Source organism: Pinus tabuliformis, chromosome 5_2 (assembly GCF_031772625.1).
Source record: "Pinus tabuliformis cultivar Carrire ecotype Pingquan chromosome 5_2, CPIR1, whole genome shotgun sequence".
In the NCBI taxonomy this organism is placed as follows: domain Eukaryota; kingdom Viridiplantae; phylum Streptophyta; class Pinopsida; order Pinales; family Pinaceae; genus Pinus; species Pinus tabuliformis.
The window spans coordinates 711,171,693-711,178,930 of NC_142306.1; positions in this window are offsets into that span (position 1 = coordinate 711,171,693).

Sequence of the window (7,238 nt, forward strand, 5' to 3'; positions counted from 1 at the left end):
TTTTTCCCCCAGGACTTGATTTAGAGTTCCAGGGTCCCTGAGGCCCAAGCCTCCTTCCTCTTTGTGTTTCGATATTCCCTTCCAAGACACGAGGGCCCATTTCTTTTCCTGTTTGGGACCTCCCCATAAGAATTTCCCAAGAATTTCCTTTATTTTACTACAAATTCCTTTGGGGGCTGCCATCACCGATAGGGGGTATATTGGGATGGCCTGGAGAATTGATTTCAAGAGCACAATTCTTCCTGCTATGTTGAGCATTCTGAAGGACCAACTTTCAAGTCTACTCTTGAGTTTTTCAATAGTATGATACCAGTTTGATACTCGTGTAGGGTTTAAAGCTAGTTGGTTCCCTAGGTATTTAGTTGGGAGCTCTCCAAGTCTGAAGCCCAAAGTTCTGGTTAAATAAATTTTAATCGATTCTGGGGTGTTAAAGATGAAAGTGCAGGATTTGTCTTTATTGATTTCCATACCTGATGCTTCTACAAACATATCCAGGATCTGTTTCACTCTTCTTACTTCCCTTAGTGATACCTCGTAGAATAGCATGATATCGTCCACGAACTGTTGATGGGTGATAGGCATATTATTACCCCATAACATGAGTCCTTTTATCTTCCTTTCCCTCATCTCCTTTTTGATGTATCTTCCCAGACCATCTGCCGCCATGATGAACAAAAAGGGGGAAAGGGGGTCTCCTTGTCTTAATCCTCTGGTAGCGTTGAAAGTCGCGGTGGGGATACCGTTCAAAAGGATAGAGAAGCTTGGCATTGCTATCATGTTATAGATCCATTCTATCCATCTATTACTGAAACCAAAAGCCCTGAGCATTGCTTTGAGGAAGTTCCAGTTGAGGCGATCATAAGCTTTTGACAAATCCAACTTTATCATCATTCCTTTCTCTTTTTTTTCCTTTAGAGAATGAATCACCTCCTGGGCCACCACCAGCCCATCAAGGATTTGTCTCCCTTCTACGAAACCGGTTTGTTCCAGGGATATAATGTTCACCAGGATAGGTTTCAATCTTTTTGCTATCAGGGTTGCAATAATTTTATAAATAACATTACAAAGAGCTATTGGGCGGAAACCTTGGGCATTCTATGCTTTGGCCGATTTAGGAATAAGAGTAAATAGAGTAGAGTTAAGACTTGGCCATACCTTTTGCTGCCTTCTCAACTCTTCTACCACCTCTAGAATTTCTTGTCCCGGGAAGTGCCAGCTTGCTTGATAAAATTCCGCCGTAAATCCATCAGGTCCAGGTGCCTTATTTTTCTTCATTCCTTTTACGATTTCCTCTACTTCTTCTAGCATTGCTGCTCTCATCAAGGCTTTGTTCTGATCATCGGTTACCATCTTGGGGATTTCATTGCAAATTCTTTCTATTGCCTCGTTTCTGTTGACCCTAGGTTCTGTTAACATCTCTTTGTGGTAATCTACTAAAACTTGTTCCATTTCTTCATGTTTTGTAACTCTTTGCCCTTCACTATTTAAGATGGAAAAGATTCTGTTCCTTTGTCTATGTTGAACCATAGCTTGGTGGAAAAATTTTGTGTTCGTCTCTCCTTCATGAAGCCAGTTTACCCTGGACTTTTGTCTCCATAAGATCTCTTCCTGCTTTCTCCTTTCTTCTAGTTGACTGATCAGAGTTCCTTCTTCTCTGCTCTTTTCCTCACTTCACCCTTCTGTTATGATTTTTTGTTGCAATTCTTCCATTTTCCTCTCTAATCTCTGCTGCTCCAGAAAAATGTTTCCAAACTCTTCCTTGTTCCACTTTTTTATTTTCCCTTTGAGTTCCTTGAGCTTTAGCTGAAAGGTATGCATCTTGTTTCTTCCTCTTTGTTGACTGTTGGTCCACCATTCCTCAACCTTTGTTATGAACTGGTTGTTTCTAAGCCAGAAGGCTTCAAACCTGAAAGGTCGTTTGTGAGGGTTCTTTTTAATATCTATTTCCAGTCTTATAGGCCAGTGGTCCAAGCCCAAGGCTGGTAGGATCTTTGCTTCTATAAATACATCCCAGTTTAAGATCTGTTCTGATACTAAGAATCTATCCAGCCTTGAGGCTATTTGATTTCTGCCTCCCCTCCGGTTGTTCCACGTGTAAACTCCATTTATCGTAGCGATGTATACTAATCTTTGCTCTGTTAACATTTCACTGAAAGCCTCCATATCTTGATCTGGTCTGCTTTTCCCTCCTTTTTTTTTTCTAGGGCTTTAATCATATTAAAGTCCCCTCCTACTATCCATGGGATCCCAGGAAGAAGTCTACGAGTAGTTTGCAAATCCTTAAGGAAGTTTTTACATTCCCTTGGTATATGTGGTCCGTAAACTCCGGTGATGAGCACCCATTCTGCAGACCCTATCAGTCTAAATACACCTGAGAGAATTCTAGGGAGACTTACCCAATCTTTAGCTTGCACCTCTTCTGGATTCCAAAGTATTGCCAATCCTCCAGCTGTGCCAGTCGCATCCTGCGCCATAACTTCATATTGTATTTTGTTTTTTCGCATTATTTCTTCTAATTTTTTAGCACTGAGCTTAGTTTCTTGTAATATCATTATATTAGGTTTGTCTTTCTTCATCCTTTCCTTTAGATACCTTTGTTTTCCTTTACTGTTGAGACCTATGATGTTCCAGCTTGTTACAATCATTTAAAACTTTTTGAGTGTTGTTGGAATACCTCTGAGAGAGGTATGACTCTTCCTGAGTTTACTAGAGTTTCCCCTACCACCTGTATAGTTTCGCTCATTGGCCTTCTTCCTCTTTTCCTACTTCCTTTGCCAGAACTACCCATTCCTATATTTTGTGTTTCCTGTATTCCTGCTTGTTCCATAGGGCTTGCCATGTGAGCTTCTTTCTTCTCCTTGTATTTCTGAAACATTTCTTTATATAGTTGTTTTTGCTCTTCTGGTATAAACCGTTCATCCAAGTTCCTCCAATCCTGTAGCAGCTTCTTCATTACTTGTTCCTCATCATTTCCATTCTCCTTTTGTAGATCAATCTCCATCTGTGTTTGATCTATATCTGCGTTCTCCTATGTTCCTGCTTTTTCTGTGTTTTCTTGAATTAATTCCTTTACCTTTATGCCTTTGGTAGAATCCTTGTCTACTTCTTCATTTCCTTCCATTTCCATCTCTCCTTCTTCTTCCTGTAGTATACTGAACTTATTTTGACATTCTACTGGTACAGATTTTGGGTTTTGGGGTTTACTTACCGTTTCTTTTCCATGTCCCTTTTTTCTTTGGATTTCCTGGAATCCTTCATTTGCTCTTTCTGTTTCCTCTGTCCTTCCCCTTTTTGCTTCAGCCTTCCTTGTTGTTTCCTCTCCAGCGTTCAGAGGGCATTGTTTAAAGAGATGTCTGTATTCATGGCACCTTCTGAACCTGAAAGGTATATGTTCGTAATCCATTGGTTGTTGCCATATTTCATCATGGTATTCTAGCTCTATGTATTCCGGCAAGGGCTCTGATATGTTCATGTATACGCATATTCTTGCGTAGGATGTATATCTTCCTCTCTTTGTAGATTCTGATACTTTGACAAAAGACCCTATTATATTTCCAATCCCCTCCAGGATTTCAGGGTCCCAGAACTCTATTTGTAGGCCGAATAATCGGACCCAGACAGGTGCTGCTAACATCTTTTCTTGATCAGGGTTATATCTGTCTTCCCAGTGTCTCATGAATAAACCTGCATTGTTCATAAAATACGGGCCCCATTCAAAGATCCTTTCCTTGTCTTCTAAATTGGCAAATATCACTGTAAAAAAGCCCTTTGCCCCCAGCTTTAAATCAATATGGCCTTTTGGCTTCCACCTTCGGTGTATCCACTTTGTTAGGTCCTTTTCCGCCGGCGAGAACCCTACAAACTTACATATCAAAGCGTGATCTCTCATATAACATCTGTGTTCTTCGAGTTTGTTGTTTGGGATCACGAACCTTGGTTTTTTTTGGGCTCTGGGTAGGCACCTGCCTCCTAATCTTGCTTGCCACTGATTCCCCATCACCAGCGCATCCCTTCTTTCGTTCCCCGATTCTCTTCCTGATCTGCTTTCGCTTGTTTCCCCCGCTATTACATTTTTGTAGGAGGGGATCTCTCCCCTCCTAGGGTCTCCGACCATGGCTTCTTTCAGTCCCTCCTGGCTCTATGAGCCTTCCTTCCTTCTTTCTGCGTCGCCTTATTTCTCTGGCGCTCCTGGTATTTGTCCGCAGCCTTTATCTCCCCTGTTGCTCCTCTTTCGGTCCTTTCTCTGCAAACCCTAGTGCTTCAGAAACCCTCGCCATTCCTCCCCTTGGTTATCATGGTTTTGTTTGCCAATTTTCATAGATTAGCTTGAAGAGGATATGTTTGTGGAAATTTGCCAAAATTTTAGTCTAAATTTTGTAATACACACTACATGGGGAAATTGGGCGAAAGCGTTCAAAGAAGATTGGATTATTTTCTTTGGGAGTTAAGGATCTTTTAAATAATAATTATGAATTGTAAAATTTAAATTAAAAGTTTTTAATCGTATTTTTTTTAAATAATTATTATAAATTTTAAAATTAAAAATTAAAAAAATTTATTCGTATAAATTTTTTTAATGTTTTTTTTTAATAAGAAAAAAAATGTTTAAAAAAAATTAATATAATAATTATTTAAAAAAAACTGTTTTTAAAAAAATCCATAAGAAAAATTTAATTAATTAATTTATTTTATAAATAAAAATATAATTTTTTAATGATTTATTTATTTATTTATTTTTAAAATAAGGAACAAAATTTGTTTTATAAAAAGAGGTTAATAATAATAATTTTTTTTAATAAATAAAATTGTTTTAAAAAATAAAATTTAAATGTTAAATGTTAAATTTTTATTTATTTATTTATTTATTTTGGTTTTTTTAATAATCTTCATTTTTCTTTTAATATTTGAGTTAATTTTTGTTTTTTTAAATATTAATTTTACTAGTTTTTTTTTTTTTTTTTAATACCTAGTTTTTGCTAATGTTTTTTATTTTTATATATATATATATATATATATATATATTACAAATTCTTTTATGGTTTATGAGACCATTTGTTTTAACATTTTTTATTTTTCATTTTTGTCTTATATGTGTGTGTGTGTGTGTGTGTGTGTGTTTAGAGACAATTATTTCATGTGAATTGAAAATTTAATTAACGATGTATAAATATGTAGAATATCAAAAATGCAAAATATCGACCTTCTTCTTTAATATGCAAAACAATAAAAACCTCACTACAAAAAAATAAAAATAAAAATAAAAACAAGAAAATATGAAGAAGAAGACCATTTCCAAAGTTATTAAATTTACAAAATAATTATTTACATTTCATACATTATAAAATTAAAAGTAAAAAAAAAAACCTTTTAAAAAAGGCATGGTGTAGAATTACCACTTTTTAAAATCAACATCAAAATTACCACCATTCTAAAATGCAATGTATATAAAAAAATTTATAGTGCTAAAAACTATGCTCTAAAAAGAACATGTGTGTTCTACATCACCCCTTTCCAAAATCCTGTCACTTTTTTGCTATCTCTACAAAACGGGTAACAGTATCAGTTCCCGTTTCAAAGTTTACATTGTTCTGGGAGAACTCGATTAAAAGGGAATTTATTAGACCATCATTGTGCTATATGTGCAAAAATCAACAAGAATCCACGGATCACCTGGTTGACACCTGCAATATATCAACTTTGGGATAAAATTGTAGAGGGATTTAGAAGAACTGATAGAGTTTGAGGAGATGTTGTCTCGACTATCAAGACTTGGGCGAAAAACCCCTTCCAAAGCCAAGTTCTAAACATACTTTGGTTATGGCCCAACCCTTCTAGTCTAGGAATTTTGGGAGGACTATTTTATGACCAGCATAAAACTCAGGAGGGTATTTGGTCTAGGCCTCCCAAAAAAAAACCATCCTAGCATGGTGGAAATTTAATCAATCTAAGCCACAACACAATTACATGGCCTAGACCTAGAGATATAAGTCTAGCTATCTGGGCATGTCCAGAACATCATTACAAACTAAACTTTGACAAAGCTTCAAAGGGAAACATAAGGAAAGCAGGAATAAGAGTCATAAGAAACTACACAAGTGATATCCTTATAGTTTACAAAAGATACACAAGACATGGAAGCAACAATGCAAATGAGCTCAAAGACTTAATCCATGGTCTTCTCATTGCTAGGAATAGAGGTCTCCAACCCCTCATTCTCCCTTGATAAGAATCAATATATTTCTCCCATGTCAGGTGCAAGGAAAATTCTCTAGCGGAATTTTTAGCCAACAAAGGGGTAGAATAACATGCTCAATGTGATGACATGAACCTAAAATCTCATGAAATTGTGACCTAGGCCTCCCAGTGCTCATCAAAATTCTCGGTTTCTCCACTATTTCCCTTCCCTCCAATACTTGGGTGCACCCTTAACTAACATGACCATCAAGCATTCCTCCTGGAGGGAACTTCTGGACAAACTCAACAAAAAACTCGAAAGTTGGACTTTCTGCTCTCTAAACATAGTTGGTCGTCATGTTGTTCTCAAATTCATGCTCCAATACATGTTGATATATATTTTCTTAGTCCTAGCCGCACCCAAGTGGGTCTTAAAAAGTATCAAAAATTTGCGAAGAATTTTCTTATTGGGAGGCAATCATCTTAAGCAAAAATGGTCGTTAGTCAAATGGGACACCCTTAATCTATCAAATGTAAAGGGAGGTCTTGGTTTGCAAGATCCAAAAATTGTTAACATGGTATTGGGAGCCAAAATATGGTGGAGGTGGGTTAAATACACATCAGAGTCCTAGACGCACCTATGGCACATGAAGTATGAAAATGAGTCAGTAAAGCAGGGCCTTATGTGATTATCTTTATCAATCAAGGGATGCCTAATCTGGTACCTGACAAGCCACAACAAACACATTGTCCAAGTGCATAGCTTTTGGAAAATCCATGATGGAAAATCAACGAGATTTTGGGAGGATTCATGGCAACAAATTCCTAGCCTTGTCAGCAACTTCCAACTCCCCTTAAGCCAAGGCAATGCTTAAATATCATGGCGAATTCAAGTCCATCATTATTGATTAGAGGATGACAACACCGAAATCCAAAAATGGCATCTCCCAATGCTCTAGAAGGGAGAGGGACACGTGGAAGACTAAAAATATGCGGCACGAAATGAGTGCAAAATCATAAGGAAAAATGCAAGATCAGACATCTTGTGATGGGGCTATAAAAAT